General features: G+C 34.4%; 1 protein-coding gene across 2 annotated transcripts in view; it reads right to left on the bottom strand.

Moving 5' to 3' along the window:
- Nucleotides 1–19,240, bottom strand: part of mew (multiple edematous wings) — a 244,832-nt gene that overhangs the window by 146,053 nt on the left and 79,539 nt on the right. The gene's annotated exons all lie outside the window — the stretch shown is intronic.

Below are 19,240 nucleotides of genomic sequence, written 5' to 3' on the forward strand. Positions count from 1 at the left end.
GATACTCGACAACTCCATAATTCAAATGGATGTAAGTAAGTATTAAAATATACAAAAAAAAACACTAAATATACCTACCTACACATTAATATTACCGCGTACACCATTTGGAAAACGCTACTGTAGAGCCTCACGCTGCTTTTATCCTTAGTGATAAGTAGGGGGGCCCGCCAAAGATCCTAGCCTAGGGGCCCGCTGCAGAATGTGGGGGCCATGAGGTATAGACCCGATAGTCGCCACAATTTTTTAGGTAGGTGAGGATATTATTAAATGTGTGTTGTTTTTCTTTTACCTTTCCTACCAATTTACAACAAGGTCCTATCTGTTCAGCCATCAAACAACCATGATAGTATAAAATTTCTTTAGATTGTGGATTCCAAGAATAATATGGACTTCTGGTAGGTACCTAATGTAGGTATGAGGATAAATTAATAATATTATTATTATATTATAATGATAATGTGAAGCAGAGACCTCGTCTTAATTTCGTCTGTACTTTTCATATAGCCGTGACGTCACTGCGACAGGATATAAAGAAACTCATTATTCCTTTCAGCAGGATTATTTTCAAATTCCGATTCAAATTTCGAACGCGTCTAGACGTGGTGTGAGCATTATAATTTTTTTCTTTATTATTTTCGGTTGTGCGTGCAGACTCAATGTTTGGCCAGTCAAATAAATTAAAGGGTTCTTGTGGCTGGTATTAATACTTGCACAGTAAATTATAATTATTTGATGACGAATTGAAAAGGGTTTTGACTTGCAATTCGGTGACGCGTATTATTTTATTTTTGCACAGTGGTCTTGCGTTTGATTTATTTAATTGAAGTGCATTACGATTTTGTAGTGGGTGCAAATTTATTAAGACAAAAAATATTATTGTATTAAACAAACGAAGTTACCAAGTCAGCAGCACACTGTATTTAAATAGTTTTTATTTACCGGATTCGATATACGGTACACTTTTCGAATTACCTACACATACTAGTGTACCTATATTACACATATATATTATTATATCTACATCAATTGCCAACAAAATCACATCGACAAATTCGAAACTGTTGCAGTCGAGGCAAGCTTGTAGTGCTACCGAGCTGTTTCACACGGGACACCGGTATCTTGACACCGAAGTACACCGAATAACTAATTTGTTTCTGGTGTCAGACCCAAAATACAACCTTGACACACCGGTGGCTGACACAGGTGTCCCATGTGAAACGGGCCTGGCTCTTCGAATTCTACGACGGCTAGACGCAACCACAAATTTGAGGAAGTAGCGGCCTAGGCATAGATTAAATAAATAAAATACTTGGTACAGGATACCAAGTATATAAAATACTAGGTACTTATATATTTCAGAAACAGTCGGAAGTGGGGATATTAAGCGGGGGATGCCGAGATGTCACACGCCCATCAATCGGCCGGTGGATCAGAAGAACGGCGCGGGTTAATGGACGTACGGCATCTCCGCGTACCCCGTGTAATATCCCCATGTCCGAACCGTTTCTGAAATGTTTACCTAGCCTGCTACTTTCTCTGATTTGTGATGGGGTCTAGCTGTCGTGATGTACGACAAGCTTTAGCCCGGTCGTTTTGATTTATGGCCCTATTGCAGTCGAGAAGATGTTAGTGGTTACCCGTGTACGCCGGATAAACGGCAGCGACTTGGCCTGTATGGTATAGTTGAACACTTTTACGGTGCTTTTCGTTTTGCGCGAGCTACAGTTTCCCGTCCATACACACGGGCTTCCCGATACAAACCGGTTTGCGCAAGTAAGCTTGTGGTAAAGCACAGTGATGCCAACCGTACTATAATTATAGTACAATACTATAATTTTAATTCTGTGAAAAATGTAAAATACTATACTTTTAAAGCATTCGAGGAAAAAAAATGTTCCTGTAGGTACTATATATTTTTCAGAAATGCTATAATTTTTACGCCTTTGTACTATAATCAGCATAGAAAAAGATGGCAACACTGGTAAAGCATGAGCGTTTCAAATGACATGTTGGATCACTCTCCATTCACTACCTACACATTCTTTTCTTTCGACCATGTCTGATCCTAATAGGATCATATGGGCCTCCACAGAGTAGACGTTTGTATTGTCAAATTTTGTTTTTTACGAGAATTGGATGTCAGCCACTTGCTCAACCTATTAGGTCCATACCCTGACACACGCAAATTGAAAAACAATATGTGTACATGCCAGACCCAGGATTTGAACCTGGGACCCACGGCGTTATTGTCCAACGCTTATGCCGCGCGGCCACCATGGGCACTAATAATAGTTGTTTGAATACAAAGTGATACTTCATTCAAAGATAAAAACCGCTGTCAATAGCATGCGTGTATATACTTACCTACCTAGTTTACGTCAAAACACACCTATAATGAGAATAACTCGACTGAATCCAATTTAAAAGAGGTATTGTAAAGTATTGTAATAGATTGAAACACGTCCTCGATAAACATCTCTGCCTCAAATTTTATTATGCCTTCGATTTCAATCTCCGATCGTGTTTAAATGAATTCCTTACATTTTTATGACAACCTGCAGCGAACAGGTAAACTGCATTTTGAGAGCAACAGCGATAAGATCGTTTCGCCTTGCTACAGCTCGCAGGTAAACCGCTTAACCCTCGCACTGCAAAAGGCTTTGATAATGCAATACTGTATTCAACACTACCAGATTGGAGAATTTGTCGAGTGTTGCAAAATTTGCTGATTTCTTCTCGATGATGTATTTCATGTACTTCAATATATTCAAATTTTATTTTAAAAAAGCGTTAAAATATAGAAAAAGTAAATGTTTTTCAGAAATACGATTATAGCTCGCGGGCCCCACATAAATACTTGGCAGGCCGAATGCGGCCCGCGGACCGTAGTTTTCCCAGGTCTGTCCTAGAGAGAAAGCTTGGAACAAACATGCTTAGAGAACGTTTGTGCAGTCGGCCATGGACCTGCATGATCTGTACCGTCAGCATATAAGTAAGTAGGTGCGTAGGTAAAGTACTAATAGTAATATAATTATTCACTAAATAAATCGCGAGTGGAGCTACAAGGTTCTAAGTGTTTGTCCTTGACGAAACAAAAGTAACAATGAGGCAGCTTAGAATACTACTTCATTGTTGAGTTTGTTTTTTCAAGGACGAACACTTATAACCTTGTACTTGTAGTATTAGGCTCGCGAAATGCTAAGTCAATTAATTAATTGATGAAATTATCGTTCACAATATTTTCTATAACAGGTGCTTCGTGCAAAGGGTTAAGTTTTCAATAGGAAGGTAAACGTATTGTACCTTGTACCTGCTTATTTTTTCTTGTTAACGTAAAATTTATGCATAACACTTTAAGCTGGCAATAGTATCGCTTGTTATATTAAAGACATCACTGATTGTCAAACAGTTTTAATTCCACCACCAGAAATATTTTCCTTATAAATAATTAGGCTTCGGCCACATAAGCAGGTGCCTTGCTTGGTGGCTGCGTGCTAGGTGAGATATCCTAGTGAATCGTGAGTCTCCCGGCGAACAAACGTGTTGGTTATTTTTATTGTGTCACCTAATGATTTTGCCATTGTCCATGGATTTTGCAAGATGGCGGATATTTCTTCAGTATGACAAACGTCAAACACCGTATATTTTGAGGTTATGAATAATGACGCATGGGATGAATTAATTGACAGTACGCTTTCTGGTTAGTTTTGAGAGTGACACATCGTTGTTGACTCGAGCGCTCCCAAATGTCAAATGAATTTGTACCTAAGCACGAAGCGTGCAATGTGGCAGTAGTGTTTTTAGTAGACAAGCATAGCATCTAGCTCAGGACTAGCTAAGCACCTGCCTATGTGGCCGAAGACTTACAGTAATACACAATAAAGGAACGGCTATTTACGATAATATGTTTAAGACACATTCTGACTTTTTCAGACATTGTCACTTTCAGTTAACCGGATTATTTGCAGAAGCTTGTATTTTTGGTGGATAACTTTCAACGATGGCATAGCAGAGAATGAGTCAACTAGAACTAGAGTGACCACCTAAAGGAGTTTACTTGGGGGAAACCCTTCACTTTATATTGAGAGAAACAAAGGACCTTGATGAGTGGAGTCTTGGTCACTCAGAAGATCTGCATTTAAGAATACTCAAGGTCTTCAACCATGAAGGAATGACGGAGAAGAGAAAAATATAACTAATATTATGTTTATTAATTTTAACAAAAATAAATGTGAGCCGTGAATTAACGTGAAACACCACACTCGTCCTGTGATTGCGAGTCAAATACGTCCGGGGCATAGGTCGATTGAAAACGAGGTAACTTTTAGTATGCCATTTGAATTGGTAGATTAGTAGGTATGACTAATAATAATTATTGACGGTTATGAATAAAATAGCACCAGAACGTGATCAGCGTTAAAACTGTTGGAATTATCTTTAATTTCATGGCAAACTATATCGTTGCATTTCTGTAAGTATAGAAACACTACACCTGTTTATTTACTTAATCTGAGACCACAGAGATTAGATAAATAAAACCTACATGCCAGTATTTAAGGATTTTAAATGAAACCACGAAAAATTACAATGTTAATACCTACATCAATGGTTTTATTATAAAAATCGTTCTTCCGGTGGAGAGATTATAATATTCCCCAGTACGCGTGGGGTATTTGGGTATTTCTTTCGATATGGGGATAAAAAGAAAAGAATCCCTGTATCCTTGAATCGGCACCAACATGAGAGAATACATTGTTGATTAAAATCAATGCATAAGAATTCTTAGAAATACGTCCTTAATTATTTTATTACAACTAGGGAGCGGATTTATATGCAACAAAAAACATGATTATATGCATGCACGTATGCACTTAAAATCATTAAAATATGCACTAAAACCGAAGAAATATGCAGTTAAAAATTGTCATTTTTTGTGGGGAAAAAAGTAAATACCCACTTTACCCTATATTATTGACAAAAAATCCAATAACTAGTAAATAATTTTTAAACATAATACGATAGCAGAACTAAAAAAAACAAACAATGAATATAAAGTTATTACAATTTTCAAAATAGTTTTTTCACAGGTACAAATAATTGAATAATAAAAGAAATGTAAACCAAACATAACTTAAAAAACAAAAACGATACACTATTCCTAAATACTATTTCTGTTTTTTGGCCGGAATTTTTTTTTTTTATAACAATATTTTTTTCAATATTATGCTCTCTGGCATTAAAATTTTCCGCATAGGTATCTGTCAGTATTTTGTTTATATGCGGAAAACGACCTCTCAATGTCCACAGAAGTGATTGGGCAAACTTTAAATAAAAGTGCCTGAGTTGACTTCACTTTTCTGATAAATCCACAGCTCGGAGATGGCATTAAAAATGCAAGTGCATCTAAACCATCTATCTTTCTAACTTATTTAAATACGATTTAAAACGAAATATTAGTTATATTTCGATAAAATAATTAAAAAAAAACTAAAATTATAAATTCAAAAGCTCTAAAATATGCATTTATTTATAAAATATGTACTAAAAAACGTCTCAAATATGCTCTAACATCTCAAATATGCATTTATATGCACAATACAATTTTATTTTTGGGTTATGTCTTTCAAAACAGATTTCTGTGCAAATCTCATAGCTGTGCAGACACCCTAACAAAACATGCACATGCATATAAATCCGGGCCCTAATTATAACAGTCATATTATTAATACATAACGTAATCCCAGAATTAACATAATAAACTTTTAATCCTATAATATATCTCTGCAATTGTAGCGTATATTTATTCGTAGATATAAGATATTACAGGTAAGTACATAAAATACGTTTTGTCAAATTAAATTTATTCATCTACAAGCGTGTCAACACAGCACGCAACGTGGTGACTGATAAAATAAAAGGTGAGATTTTTTACCTTTAGTTTAAGGTGAAACTATGTATAACTGCTGCACTACAATGTGTTGGAATAATTTAAATCTACGAAGATAAAAATAATGCAAGGACCGCGGTCGTGAGCGAACTGAATGACATAAAGCAGTGGTTTCCAACATTTCGTTACAAAGCACACTTAGCCCGAGATGGATAGAATAATAGAAATTACGTCAATATAACATATATTATACCTACCAAAAATATAATGACAGCTGTAAATGTATTAATTGGGTAGTGACGTCGCACCCCATCGTGTTCGACCATCATTATTATTGCCAGTTTTTAGATGTTTTAATTTCCCGATAATTATTAAAATATTTTTTTAATATACGGTACATAGGACTTAATATAAATTAATAGTTAATATTAATAAACTTTGAATAATTTAACCGTTACTTTATTAGTGGTTAACTGAATCAACAATAATAATTGTCCCATTGTGGATAAAGTAAGCTATACTGGATACGCATATTTGTTTTTGACATGGCAAGAATTTCGTATCATGCGTTTGCGAAAGTACAGACCTACAAACTTATACAATTGATGGGGGAGTCACAGTCGAAAACTACCCAAGCAAGACTCGCAACTGGGCAGAATTTGACATTCAAATGGCGTCCAAATGATAGTTCGTAGTTCCATTTTTGACCGTTCTTTAGATAAGTTTGTAGGACTGTAGGTACATGTCAATGTTTTCGCCAGTACTGGAGACGACTGGAGATATTATGTTTAATACTGCTAGTCGTTCGTATTTGCGTATTTAATTAATATTACTTATAATCTTATAAATATTTCCAATACACGCTAGGCTTTTTGTTTTTTGTTTGCGTGAATATTACTACTACTACCTACTCATAATTCAAGAATGACAGATGTCACGTGTCCTGTATTAAGGCGAAGTCTTCACTGAGCCTTTTTTAAAGAGGCACCTAGCGGAAAAATACGAAGCTTGCAATTTGAGACATTTTTTTGATAATTTACAATTTCAACTGTATTAATGAATAAATATGTATCTGAAAACATTAAAAATAAAAATATTTTTTAAGTCAAAGACAAACTTACAATTGTAAAAAATGTAATAAAATGTGAATTTGTTCTATCAGTCCGCACCCTATTATTACATATATTTTATGGTCATATTTATTATTAAAATTTAGTTTATTAAGTTTTCTAAGCATCACCTAAGCGATTTTTGACAAATTCTTAGTTTTAATATTTTTTATATCTATTTTAAAAAACATCGATTTTTATAAAAAATATAAATGTGTATAACTTGAAATCCTTTTTATTTATATTAATATAAATATTTTATTTATATTTAAGTTTTGACAACAAGATTTGATACAAGAGTTTTGCGAATACACGGTTATCACTGTTATCACTGTTATCATTATCACTTATCACCTTATCAGTCATGTCATCATATAAATGTACTTATTGAAATATCTCTCACATTACGGACTCTGCAGGTAACTACTTAATTCATTTGGTTAAAAAGTAATAGTCTGTATCATAATTAACTATGGAATATTTATTAAACATTTTATAATCCCTGGACAAACCATAACCAACTCGACTCGTGTCTGCCATTGTTCGACAAGCATCGTGAAGTGGGCTGCGGGCAGGAAAACTGAAAGATTCGTCTTTTATTGTAAACAAGTTTAATCAAGCGGAAAAGGTGCAGTGTTGCTAGGTATAACAAAATAATACGCCTTTTTAAAAAGGTTTCTACGTGGCATGTCCATAAGCTATTAATTTAACATGCTGTATTGATCCTACGTGTGTTATCCTAGTGGAAGAAGGTCCATAGGATGACATTTGGGTATGGCAAAAATCACATGTATTTTTCTCAGGCGCGTAATTACGTCATATGCATTCGCATATGCTGGAGACATACCCGACACGCGTATAGTATGCATAAGCGATGATTGCATCCCTCTTTCTGGTATTGCGGATAAATCCAAACCACTATAAATATTAGTAGGTATTTAAAGTAGGCCCTCCCAACACCCTCATTTTGTGACCCATATGGACGCTGCCTGCGCACTATTGGTAAGAAAACCGATTCCTCACACATTTCGGCAGATTCACAGTCCATATTTCTTCGGGTTCTTCACGAAATACTCCCCCCTCCCACATGCTGTTTAATCAAATATAATATTAAATTATACTTGTCCAATCTTATAATTTCTACGATGTCAATAAATCAGTTCACCAAAAAAAGTGTTCAACCAGAAGCATCCCCCCCCAACCAAAAACATTCAACTGTATCTATATGTATCTATAGTCTATGTTCCACCCCTTTCTCCTGCGATTTATCCCCGTATTCGTCATGAGTCAAGGGGCAGTTTGTTAGTACCCAATCATAAGAGATAAATTGAAAATAATTACAAGATAAAAAGAACTTTTTATATCCTTACCACGTTTTTAAATTATCTGTTGAATCATATGAACTTGACAATTCTATGCATTAATAAATACTTTCTTTGTACTTGATAGAAATAGGTAAACTTACTGAATAAATATTATAGAATACTGAAATGTCATTTTGACATTTCATATTGATTTCCATAGTATCGCAAGTATATATTAATAATATAGTTGCTAGGACCATCCCCTTAGCAACCAACAATAGTATTTTACTTTTTACGGATTTCTTCCAAAATAACTTTTCATACAAAACAGAATTAACTGAAAATTAATTCAATTCTACTTAAAGATGGCTAAAAGTATTAAACGAATGCATTGGCATCGTGTTCTGATACCTATATTCTAAAAGTTTCAAATGTCTAGCTAGTCGGGAAGTTAGTTAAAAATCGATTGCAAGATTTGTATCGGATAAACAACCACCGGAAAAATAAGAATACGAGCTAATAAAAACGCTGTAAAGATAGTGCACACTAAACTTTGTCAGTCATAATATGTATTTGTTTTCGATGAACTAATATTACAGTGTGTAGGTAGATAGTGTTTGTAAGTTTTTAAACTTCAATTAAACCCTGCCTAATCCAAGCCAAAGTAAACAATAGTCAAAAAATATTCTTTTATCTATAAAATATTAAAACTATGCCATTATCATTAAACCATACGTAATTTTAGATATTTTATAGATATAAGAATATTTTTTTATCCATTATGTTTTGGCTTAGGCAGGGCTTAATGAGTTTTAAAAAACTAACGAACACCACCTGTAATAATATGTATTATATATTATATTGTATTCTTAATTCAACGAAAACAAATAAGTATGACAGAAAAGTGTGCAATACTTTGTCGGATCGCCCACAACATACCTAAACAATTATAGTTTTGTTTAGACAGGGTTCAATTAAATTTTAAAAACTAACCAGCACCATCTGTAAATTGTGGTCTTAGTTCAATGAAAACAAAACAAATATAACTGACAAAGTTTAGTGTGCACTATTTATGTTGAATCTTAACAGCCTACCTCTACCCTTTGCTAATGCTATGTGTGCTATGACATACACACAAATAATCAACAAATAATCTTTTGGCCATATCAGCCCCTTAATTGGAGCATATGGACACCACGCGGCGCCTCCAAGAATCCCTGTCGCTCGCCAGTCTTTTTGCTTCGTTCCAGGTCAAACCAGCATGTAGCTCCGCCGTATACACTATGTAGATTGTATTTAGCGGCCTTCCAGGACGCCGGAATGCGGTCGGCTTGAAGAACAGGCAAGCCAGGTTGAAGTTCTCTTCTGGCATCCGCAGCACGTGGCCGAGCCAGGTCCAACGTCACCTCTTCACTTTCAGCGTGATGAGAGGCTGCTTGGTGCGTTCTCTTATCTCCTCGTTGTTCCTAAAGTCATACCGCACACCCAGTATTCGTCGCGAACATCTCTTTTCGAAGCTCAGTATACGGTTGCTCAGAGCATTCGTAAACAAAAAATAATCAGTAGGTAGGTTATTAAACTGACTGTAATTAATCAGAAAGCAATGACAGTAGACCATGTGTCATACATTACTAATAATTAAAGTAAATGATGCATTACTACGTCCTTAACATATTTTTATAAAGCCAACTACATAGTACGTAACTATGTAATTAATTCCCTTTTTGACACAATATGTCTCTTCTTTTATCTTTTATGCCAGTCACTGTAACAAATGAATTCCAGCTGTCCAGCTGTCACTCTGACAGCCCATTTCTATCGTAGGTAACTAAAGAGTAGAATACCGACTGTATCTCTACCATAGATACGAAATACTATTATGGAATTTTATTCCTAATTTGAATTATATCGTGTCGGGTAGCCATTTTGTTTTAGACACGAAACGGCTGTCAGTTTAAATTTAGAAACGATTCACTAGGTGGGTAATAGCTTTCTTTAATATTATAATAGGGGTTAAATAATTATAATGACCTAATAAACATGGCTCAGCTTTCAATGAAAACCTATTAATTAATAATTTATAATATTAATATCATTTTGGAATTAAAATAATCACGTGTACCCTTCATCTACATACGTGTACAATAAAGTTCCGATCAAATTGCGGTACATGTCGCCTACTATCACGTGACCTCACAGTAAGCTGCCGCTACGGGAAAAAGTGTGTAATGTCGTATTTCTTGGTGTTTAAAATGTTATCAGATTGATGCTCCCATCCCGTAGCACATTTTTAACCTTTAAACTTTAAACGAACATTTTCAGTTAGCAAAATCTGCCGAAATCACCAGAACAACAATAAGGTCACCTCACGTTGAACTCAACTGCATCGACACATGCATGACGCAATGAACGTTTTTATCATCTTCTACATGCCTACACTTTTCGACTGTCATGTAAAAATCAGGTTTTTTTTTGTTTTCAGCAGTTGGCACTATGTATTTTCTATAATAATGTTTTCTATTATCTCTGGCCTGCAGGTTGGGTTCTGTTCAAAATATTATCTACGCACGCACATGGAGAAACTGTTACAATTAATTGAAATTAGCATGAATAATTAATAATAATTCAAATTACTAATATGTATTATAGTTGGCACTCTTCATCAGTGTCATCCTTCAGTGAATTTACAGAGATGTTGATCGTTCAAAATATTCTGCAAAATGGCGAAACCATAGACTAAACGTGTCGCCGCGACAGCGTGACAGTAGGCGACATGCACCTCAATTTTATTCGCGCTTAATCCCCATGTCGTACTTTCACACGCGAAAGTGAATGATGGAAGATACCCAACATCCCAAAAGGATCCTCTTCTCTTCAATAGGAAATGACTGATGTGGTGGTGTTGAACTGATTCTTGTGGCAGACAAACAGTAGAGACGACCAATACCCACTGTTAAGGATTGGGGTGTCGAGTCCAATGAACAAAAATTTGAGTGTAGAACCGTCCATGTTTTACAGATGAAGATTACAGACAGCGTAAATACAACTTACAATATGGAAGTTGATCAATTTAAGAGATGCCAACTCAAATCGGATAGCTGAGTTTAGTCGACTAAGGAATAGGTATAATATAATATAACTATCTACTTAATATAAAAATCCCTACATACCCGTTATTCCATTAAATAAACAACTAATTGTTGTACGTAACTATATCGCCTTTAAAATATTTAAAAAGCGTTCGTTAAAGAACAAATTCGATCGATCTGTCAATTTCAAATACATATAGGTAGGTACCTAATTTACATTTCGAATAAACAAACATTCACGAAACAGAAGAAATCAATCAAAGACAAACTTCTGTAGAAATATATTTTAAAATAGAACACATCGCATCAAGTCTATTTCAGTTTATATATTATTTTTTAAGTGCTCCATCTCCCACATGACAGGACATAGCTCTGTTTATCAACCGAAAACATTCCAAAATGGCTAGGTATGCATCCACACTTAAAAAATGATGGATAAAGGAAACAATGTATATATTACTCGTATTGATTGAATTTTGGTTGCAGGCGAAGTTGGATTTCTAATAAAATTTATGGATTTTGAAGACAGTGTACAATGTACATTATACAAACAGACTACATCACTACATATTGGTATATGGAAATTTTGGAATTGCATTAAAGAAGAGTGTTTCGTGAGGATGACAGTCGCATTTGTGAGCATACATAGATTTGAAGGGTAGGTTGAAAGAAAGATCAATGTCACATTAATTCAGTTTTGAGATAAAGTGAAAAAGTTTGTTATTAAGCGTAACTTTAAAAGTTATCTTACATATCAGTTTAGTATTTATTACAATCATAATTCACTCTAGATAAATATATAGTTTTGGAAAGAAAAATAAATACTTATATATTATAAATTTTATGTGTTAAAGATCTTTCTTTTGATTTTGACTGTTGTCTTTCTGAGGTCAGTGTTATCTAATAGCTTACAACATTCTCCACAAGATGGCATCATTAACTCATCTTGCGATTTTTGTGGACAATGATCTTTATTTCCGTCCGCCCTTCATTTACGAACAATTGTTTTCATCCATGAGTTTTAGAAAGAATAAATTTTCGACTGTGAACATTCTTTTATCAGACTTAGGTTCATTAGAACCATTAGATTATACCTACAGTGGATCAGTGGATGTAAATAATTTAGCTATGGGAAATGGCCACATAAAGCAGGGAGACTATTTTAGATCTAGATAGCAAGTAATTCCTAATAAATCATGTTTCATTTCAGCTCGTGCTTTAAATAATGATTAATTTTCAAAGTTTGAAATATTTTTACTCTTTATTTTAATTTACCTACTCCCTTCCCTGTACCTACTTCCCAGTACCATAATCTAAAACTAAAAGCAGCTTTTCCAACATAGCGCTTTTATTATCATTTTTCATATCTAAAATTTTTGAATAGGCATATGTTGCTCTTTAGGAAATCTCATAAAAGCTAAAATATTAAACTAGATTTGCTTGAAAATCGATGTGCTGTTTTTTTACCGAATATATTAGCAAGATACCATAAAGTACGTGCATTATGTTTTAGTTGTATGACTAGGCATTCATTAGGTGCGAAACAATCTATTTTAATTTTTCTGATATTTATAATAAACGTTTTTGTGAAAACACTGTTTATAATAAAAATATGATTTTTTTAATGCTAGTTTTAAGATCTCTTTTTAAATCTTGACAAATTCAACATTTTTTTTTTGCAGATTATCTTATTATAGAAGCTATAAAAGCTACCAGGGAACTCAGAAAAATGGGAACTGAAATACCTAACGGGTAAGGAGAAGCAGGCAACCGATCTCGAGTAAGGAAGAATACCTACGTGATAAATTTAAACACGTGTCAAGAATACGCCATAGTCGTAAACTGACAACTAACTGCTCACGGTTTAAAATGCATTTACGCTCATTTAACATTGGTGTATTACACACACTACTACACGTCTATAATGCGTAGTTCATTTTCCCAGGACACTCACACAATCAAAACCCTGCGTCAAAATTTACGGCTTATTGGTATCAGTGGCGAAGGGTGGAGGTAGGCTGTTAACATCTGACATAAATAGTGCACATTAAACTTTGTTAGTCATTCGTATTTGTTTTTATTGAACTAAGAACATAATTTACAGACCGCGTTAGTTTGTTTTAAAAAATAAATTAAATCCTACCTCAACTAAACCATTATAGTTTTGGTATATTTTGGGCGATCCGACAAAATTGTGCATACTTTTTCATTCATACTTATTTGTTTTAGTTGAATGATATATACATATTACACGTCATGTCGTTGGTTAATTATTTAAAATTTATTAAGCCCTGCCGAAACCAAACTATAATAAATAAAAAAAATGTTATTCTATCTATGAAATATCCAAAAATATGTATGATTTAATGCCATAATTTTATATATTTTATAGACAGTCGAGTATTTTTTGACTAGTATCTATTATGGTTTGGTTTCGCAGGGTTTAATTGAATTTTAAAAACTAACCGACACCATTTATAAATTATAGTCTTAGCCCAATGAAAACAAATACGTATGACTCACAAAGTTTAATGTGCACCATTTATGGCGGATCTTAACAGCCTACCTCAACCCTTCGCCACTGTGGTAATAATATAGCCTATCGGAATTATATTTATTAATCTGTTCTGTGGAAGCTACACTGTCTGTCATATATTTGTCAATGAACGTTAAACAGTGATATAAGTTTAATGTTTCAAATAATAATGCACCTATTAGGACATTAATATACCTACCCCGTAAGAAATATTATTCAGTTTACTAAATTGTGTGAAATGCCTATAAATAAGGTAAGTTTTCGACGAAGCACAACAAAGAAGGATCCATTAAGAACATTAATGGCGTTGTAGGAAAAGTGATCGCACTTTGTCAACAAAGGCGGGAAAGAAAAACTCACGAAGAAATACTAAAGTAAACAAGCTGCCCGAAAAAATGTCTACACAAGAAAACTTGAAGAATGATTCTGGTCAGAATCTACAGCGCACTCCTATAAATTAATATTGTACGTAATTCCAAAATGTTTCATATATTTTGGACTATACTTAAATTATTTATAGGTATACTTATATAATTATGTGGAGGTATTCTTATGCGTGTGAAACATGGACCCTAAGTAAAAGATCCAAGAATTTATAGTAGCACAACGTGGTGTGGAGAGGTGCATGCTGGGCATAACGCCAAAGGACAAAAAGAGGAATGAGTGGATAAGGAAGCAGACAAGGGTTTGCGATCTAATAAAGTTTATTAAAAACCTCAAATGGAGATGGGCTGGACACATCGGTCAAAGAAGAGACAATCGTTGGACAAATTTAGTCATCTAGTGGTATCCAAGAGGTACAAAACGTCCGCAAGGGAGAAATGATAAAGTTGTGCGGAAGTAGGTGGCAACGCAATGCACAGGATCGAGAGAAGTGGAATTAGCTTGAAGAGGCCTTCATCCAGCGGTGGATAGATTCAGGCTGATGGTGATGATTCTTATGAACGTGTTGTATAACACGTGATGATTAGTCTTTTATTTTATTTAGTGCTTTCCAACTTTTTTTTTAACATTTTCGCGGCATACTGAATGATATGCCGCGAAATTAAAAGGATTTCAAGTTATGTACCTATACTTACCCATTTATATTTTCAATAAGAATCGATGTTTTTTTTTAAATAAATATAAAAAATATTAAAACTATGAATTTGTCAGGAATATCTTCATTAAAATATAGAAAACTTAATAAACGAAATTTTAATAATAAATATGACCATAAAATATTGTGTAATAATAAGATGGGACCCTTTAACAAATTCACATTTTATAACATTTTTTCAAAATTGTAAATTTATCTTTGACCTTTAATAAAAAAATATTTTTCTTTTTATTGTTTTCAGATACATAGGTATTTATTAATTAATATAGTTTGAATTGAAAATTATAAAAAAATGTCTCAAATTGCAAGCTTCGTATTTTTCCGCTAGGTGCCTCTGGTAGGTAAAGACTTCGCCTTAAACTTAAATCAACATATTTTGCGCATTTCACTAGCTAAACCAACCAGATAAATGTGTAGGTGTAGATATAACATCATATGTTATAATTTGTTGTATGATAGTGTAGGTAAATGGATAGTTTTCGAAAAAGTATCAAAGGGGAAAAAAGTGTCGTAAGAAAGGTTACGAGTACATGTCGGAAGAAAGTTTTCGATACGTCTTGTAAGCCCGGTCGCACATTAAAATTCATCTTGACTGGAATATGGTCATAAATCAAAACCGGGCAAAGTTGCAACTGTGAAGCCATACCCGGCACAGCCGAACGAATAAACAGCAAATTCTGCACATGTGCCGATGCGACATTTTGTTATTATACCGCGCCCCATTGTCAATTAGTAAAATTTGTTACACGTGACAAGCAAACGTATTTATCTCCCAAAAAGTCCCATCGACGCTACATTATATTGTGTTTTGTGAATGACAACAAAATGATATCGAGAAATTCGAAGTGTTGCAGTCGGGACGAATTCAATGTGCGAGAACGAAGTTGGTATCGCATTTAAAAATTCGTCCGCGAGAGAGCTCTTTTTAAAAAATCCTCCTAGTTTTTTGACGAATCATGAATACAACCAACATAATATGTACGCAATTGTAGACTAATGATTAATAATTATATTTTTAGAGATTCAAGTGGTCAAACAATATCCCGGTTGCTAATGCCAGAACAGTGTCTGGTTCTGCATAAGCAACTGAACATCCGCCACTTCAATCGGAAATAGATCTTTAATATCCTGAGCTGTATTGGGGAGTGACTCAGTATTAGTATACTTACGTCATAATGTATGTGCATGTTATGTTGTACATGCGCGTGATTATGAAGATGAAAGTCAGTATGGGTTGTAAAAACTGTGAGTTCACCTAAAATTAAGCAAACTTTTGTCTATCAATACGATGGTTTCAGTCTAGGCAGGCCAATGACATTATTAATGGAGGACGCACTCAATACAGTAGCTAGCACGTAAATTCGCGCGTTCGCATGTATAGGTAGACGTCACGCAATTTCCATTATGCGATATCACGCATCGGGAATTTATAGCAATATGACCTTTATTGCAATGGCGTTAAAGCAGTGTTTCTAATGTCAATGTTCATTTGAGCGAACCCGTTCGAACGGAACCATTCGGCAGACCCAACAAAAAGCATCAGGAATTTATAGCAATATCACTTTTATTGTAATGGCGTTAGAAAAGATTATGCCATTCGGCAGACCCGACAATAAAGTGAGTGTCATTTTCTTTTCCAGGTGATTCGTCCATATATCATTGAGGCAGGCCAATATTTTTCAACTTTTTTTTGGTTGGGATCATAGGGGCATTTTTTGCGAAATCTCGGAAAACCTTACCATTAAATAATTACAAAAAATACGAGTATGTATCAGTCATTGGCGAAGGGAGGAGGTAGGCTGTTAAGATCCGCCATAAATTTCGCACACTAAACTTTGTCAGTCATACGTATTTGTTTTCACTGAAACAAGACTACAATTCACAGAGGGTGTTGGTTAATTTTTAAATTCAATTAAACCCTGCGAAAACCAAGCTATAATAAATAATAGTCAAACAATACTCGTCTATCTATAAAATATCTAAATTTATGCAATTCAATCATTTGAACTTTAATAATTTGAACAATTTTTGAATAATTTAATAATATTTGAATAATTTGAACTTTGTAGATTTTATAAATAGAATAATATTTTTTATCTGTTATAGTTTGGTTAGGCAGGGCGGCTTAATGAATTTAAAAAAATGAACCAACAATAATTAATATGTATTTGCAATATGTATTCTTAATCCAACGAAAACAAATAATACTGTATGAATTAAAAAGAGTGCACAAGTTTGTCGTATCGTCCAAAATATACCATAACTAAGTATTATGGATTTGCTTAGGCAGGATTTAATTGATTTTTAAAAACTAACCAATACCATCTGCAAATTGTAGTCTTAGTTCAATAAAAACAAATACGTGTGACTAACACGGTGTAAAGTGCACTTTTTACGGAGGATCTTAACAAGCTACCTCCACCCTTCGCTAATGATATCAGTAAGGAGTGACATTACCAAAGCAAAGCAGACTGCATTTTATATATCTGCAACTAATAAGTGCATGCAAACAAACTCAGAAAAATATGATACAACATCTACAAATATCCAAAGAATGTTGGCGCCCAATTTAGTCATCCATGGAATCTATTTTATTTACAGTCCTCACACAATGTGCTTCCCCTAAATAACGCACGAATCACCTATATATACTGTACATCACTGGCGATAGTCAATAGAATGGTAATCGATGAACACTTTTGGAAAAAAAAAAAAAATTCTTACACTTTAGATACACGAGTTATTTTTACACTTCCATATTGTATACTTTGCAGTACATGCTAATTATGTATCTCATTACTGACCAATATAGATCACTTTATTGATATAATATCCTTAGTCGAGATAATCCAAAATAATTTTTGCTTATAAACACATTAAACCTGTTTTTACTCTATTGCCAAAACGTTTATGCGAACCCCCACTGAGCTCGGTTGGGAAACACTGGTCTAAGTAACCGAATCCAGCCCTAATCATTAATCAATTATGCTAATTAAGTACATACTAAACAATGTGTTTAATTTTAATAGCTAAACATTTCAATGTGTCTTATTAACTTATTATCATCACTATATTATTATTTGCATATTTATAATAAAATCTTTTAGAGACCTTCATTTTCTTCTATTTATAGCTTTGATAGCGTCCTACAACTAAAATCTAGCTAACTGAACGTACCAGTGACGTCTAGTGGGAGTGGGTAATGTCATATACTGAGGGGCGGCAAAATATTAAGGAATGCGAATATTACTACTTTTAAGTGCACATTTCACAGAGATGAAAAATTTTCCAAGATTTTCATTGAATTCTTCCGTAAAGAATTTTCTATAAAATATGATTTAAACATAAAGACGAAGGCTGGCTCTCAAATCAAAACTCGTCTCGCCTGCTACGTGTCGGATACGTCGATGTGACGTCATCGTTATTCACAAAACACACGTTGTCAAATGGGGCTCTGCAGATTGGTCAAATGAGACTGTTCAGTTTGAAAAAAAAAACATCTGTTGCAATCGATAAGTTGCATGCTTCACGGGCTCCGAGTCGAAAACTTCAAGACGCATACAAACACCTACGAATTGGTCATTCCTATACCGGCTCGCCAATCGCCGCATCCAAATATCAATACGTTTCGAAGTGCGACTGTCGCTAGGTAGATATGCGCGGTATTCATATGCAACACCGGATCACCGTTCTTGGAAGGTTTGATTTATGGCTGTGCGGTAGACGAGGCGAGTTTAGATGTGACAGCCGGTTAAAACATATGAGACGGTATTATGCAAATGCTGAAGAACTGTAAATAGGTACTGAGTATTATTAGTATGAACATTATCATGTATGGTTAAGCAGGTCAGCAATGAAAATTGGCGCGGTTCCCGCCTGGCTTCCTGTAAAGTAAACCGACTTGTACCCTTAGTTTTGATATTTATTTCTTTATTTTTTGTGGAGGGCAGCAGTTTCAAGTGGCACCGAGGAGGCAACCGCCCCAAATAGCAAACTTAACTACATTATCTATTGAAAATGGCTTAAAATGGGAGAAAAGAAGAAGAAAGAAGCATTACACACGGTATCAACCCAAATTCCGAAAAATATTACAAAATATAACCGTGGGTGTCTCAAGCAATGTTATCTGCTATGTTGTTATAAAACCATGTAGTTAATTTTCGCGTTACTAACCGTTAATTTATTCCGAAATGACACTTTGCTCATCGGCTTA

Source organism: Rhyacophila brunnea, unplaced genomic scaffold, assembly GCF_057557595.1.
Source record: "Rhyacophila brunnea isolate RB1 unplaced genomic scaffold, BYU_Rbru_1.0 scaffold_17, whole genome shotgun sequence".
Classification (NCBI taxonomy): domain Eukaryota; kingdom Metazoa; phylum Arthropoda; class Insecta; order Trichoptera; family Rhyacophilidae; genus Rhyacophila; species Rhyacophila brunnea.